Genomic DNA, 3,347 nt, shown 5'->3' with positions numbered 1-3,347 from the left:
GGTGCGTGGAGACACCTGTTAAAATAGGCCGGCCAACATGGTTTCTTTCAGGGGAAACCTTGCCTGATTAATCTGCTGGAATTAATTCGGGAAATAACAGGCAAGATGGACAAAGGAGCGTCAGTGATGTTGTTTACTTGGATTTTCAGAGGCATTTGTCAAGGGCCGCAGATGAAGCCGCTAAACAATATTAGAGCCTACGGCATTACAGGAAAGACACAAGCATCTGCCACCAACTTGGACTGGACTGCTTTCCTATTGAGCCGTACATCTTCGGAATTCGACCCGACTCCTGATCTTGTGGCTCTGTGATTATGCAAAGGAATAGGATTATTCCAGAGAGTATCGGCCAACATTCATTAGGCTCTCCTGACCGGACAAACTTTATGACCCTCTGTCCCATCCCCTCGGTCGTTAAAGATATCTTTCCTGAGGCAGGCAGGAGACCGGATCTGTTTGAGTCTACCTTCCTCAGGCGGCGATAGAGGCCACGGGAGGAAAAAGTCTACTTCGGGTTAATTCAGCTGCAGCTCAGCCGCTGTCCATTGATATTTATGCCGAAGAACGGCCCGGAGACAAAGAGGGAGAACGTGGAAGAAACACAGTGGAAGAATGATTTCGGGACTGAGAGGGTTAACATCTGAGCAGCGTTTGTCTGCTCTTGGAATGTATTCCTTGGAGTTTAGAAGAATGAGGGGAGACCTCATAGAAACATTTCGAATGTTGAAAGGCATGGACAGAGTGGATGCGGCAAAGTTGTTTGCCGTGATGGGGGAGTCTAGTACGAGAGGGCATGACATAAGGATTGAAGGGCGCCCATTCAGAACAGAAATGCGAAGAATTTTTTTTCAGTCAGAGGGTGGTGAATCTATGGAATTTGTTGCTTCTTGCAGCAGTGGAGGGCAAGTCAGTGGGTGTATTTAAGGCAGAGATTGATGGGTATCTGAGTAACTAGGGCATCAAAGGTTATGGTGAGAAAGCGGGGGAGTGGGACTAAATGGGGGAATGGATCAGCTCATGATAAAATGGCGGAGCAGACTCGATGGGCCGAATGGCTGACTTCTGCTTCTTTGTCTTATGGTCTCATGGTCTTATGAACAGAATGTGTGACAGCAGGGCCACTGAAACTGGGTTCAGTAAATAATGTGAAACACATTCATTGCCGACGTGTCGGGAACGAGGTCTCCGAATGGGTCGGTGAGCAGACAGCACCGAGATAATATCAGGAGGGGGCAAGGGATAGCAAATACGAGATGAAAAGCAGTGAAAAAGGTATGAAATAAATCAACAAAGAACAGTTAATAAAGGAAACATTTATAAAGGAAGCCCTCTATTGGAGCTTAGAAAAATAGAGCGCAATGGGTAACCCTAGGTAATTTGTAAGTTAAGGACGTGTTCGACACAGCTTTGTGGGCCGAAGGGCCTGTATTGTGCTGTAGGTTTTCTGTGTTTCTATGAAACGATGTGACGTCAGAAAAGAATCGACAAATGAAAATGAAGAGAAGAATGAGCAACGTCCACAACGGAGCAACGCGTCACCACGTTCAGACAACAGCAGAGAGGCGCAGCGGCAGCGTGCTGGGCCCATGGGCGTCCATTCGGCCGATGGATTGACGATTGTTTCCATGGAGAGCTCTGGAGGTGACGGAGGTCATATCAAATTAACCCGGGCCTATCAGGATAGGGGAACACTCTCCTGACGTGTGTAAACTTAGAGAGCATCTCAGGGAGAACTTCATGCGGATGTTTTTGGAAACTGGAACCCATGCCTGAGTGGCTGGTGAGGCAGGTACACTCACAATATTAGAGAATTGTTTAGGTGAGCACCTCAATCATCAAGACACTGAAGGCAACAGCTAGTAAGTGAGATCTTTTCTGGTGTGATCGGTAGTTGACTCTCAACACGGACACTGTGGGCCGAAAGGCCTGTTTTAGGGTCGCATGATTCAGTGAATCTATATTACATTTGTGAATCACAATAAAGGGTTTAATTTACTCTGGTAATGGGGAAGGGGGCTGAGAGAGATCCAATTGTGTATAAATAGACAGAGTGGGTGGTGAGCAGACTGACGGCACTCAGTGTGAACACATCATCCGACATGTTTTGATGTGTCCTAGTTGGCTGTGGGAATCTGAGTTAGAGTGAGAGCAGGAAGCTGCACTGATCGGTTCACCGGGGAAAATGCGAGGGACAGCACTTCAGTTCTTGATTCACTGGCCGGCCCATGGTGAATAATAATTTTACACTCACCCATCGATTTAAATAACTTCGGGAATTCGTACGCGAGTTGTCAAGGTTGGCCCACTCGGACGCTAGAAGTGTATGATTGTGGTTCGAGCTGTTTTCTGAATGTGGTCACTGTGATTCCTCACTCTGGTGCAGTTCCTGTTATATCCGGTTGAGGTCGCCGTCCTCCGACAGACCGGAGATACACAACACCCAGTGTTTCAATGAAGTGGGAATGAACGCTTCATAATTCGATTCGCTACATATCGTTTCCCGCTTGTCGCACTAAAAAAAACAGAAATATAAATACATAACTGTGATTAAAAATGTTTATTCCAAAAACAAAGAGGTGAGCTCGAATGAGAGCACTTTTTTTTGCTAATCCTTGAACACAACAGGTGACTGAATCGCTGGAGCGGACTGAGACACTGCTGTGGGAGAGACGTGAGTGAAAGGCTCCAGTATTACAGCTGAGAAACATCAAAGTAATTCTGTTCACTCTCTTGTTAGATATGGCCCTGGTGGCTAAAGGGATCAGCGGGTATGGAGGGAAGGCTGGTAAAGGGTTCTGAGTTGGATGATCAGTCATGATCATACTGAATGGCGGTGCATGCTCGAAGGGCCGAATGGCCTACTCCTGCACCTATTTTCTATGTTTCTATGTTTTTTGTACTCTAAAATGTGCATGACGTTGACTATAACGAGCAATTCCTCGTTAGTATAGTGGTTAGTATCCCCGCCTGTCACGCGGGAGACCGGGGTTCAATTCCCCGACGGGGAGAGTATTCGACGATATTTTGAATTAAAAGACAAATAAAAGCAGACAAAGAATTGATGTTTACAGTAACCAGTTCATTGGGCATTGGGAAGGTGGAATAGCTCGGGCTGCTGAGGCCCCGGGATGATAGAGTCTTTGCAGAAGAAAGTGGCGTTATTGTCAGCCTCTTTCCTCAAGTATCCGCTGAGAATCAGTATCTCAGCACCGTTCTTTGTTATTTGTTCGTTGTTAGACAGAGTCCATCATTTCGAGCATATTAATCCAGGGCTTTTGTTGTCAACTATGAATTCCCGCATGGTCCCACCACAGTAGTAAGGCAACTAACCAATATCAGTCCAGACG

The 3,347-nt window shown here is 46.5% G+C and overlaps 1 non-coding gene across 1 annotated transcript; it reads left to right on the top strand.

Annotated features, from left to right (window-relative positions):
• The first annotated feature begins 2,936 nt into the window (after positions 1-2,936).
• trnad-guc (transfer RNA aspartic acid (anticodon GUC)) lies at positions 2,937-3,008 on the top strand. The gene has a single exon. It is a non-coding gene; the product is annotated as a tRNA-Asp (tRNA).
• The last annotated feature ends 339 nt before the right edge of the window (positions 3,009-3,347 follow it).

This window comes from Mobula birostris, chromosome 28 (assembly GCF_030028105.1).
Source record: "Mobula birostris isolate sMobBir1 chromosome 28, sMobBir1.hap1, whole genome shotgun sequence".
NCBI lineage: Eukaryota > Metazoa > Chordata > Chondrichthyes > Myliobatiformes > Myliobatidae > Mobula > Mobula birostris.
This window is presented reverse-complemented; position numbering and strand designations above follow the sequence as displayed.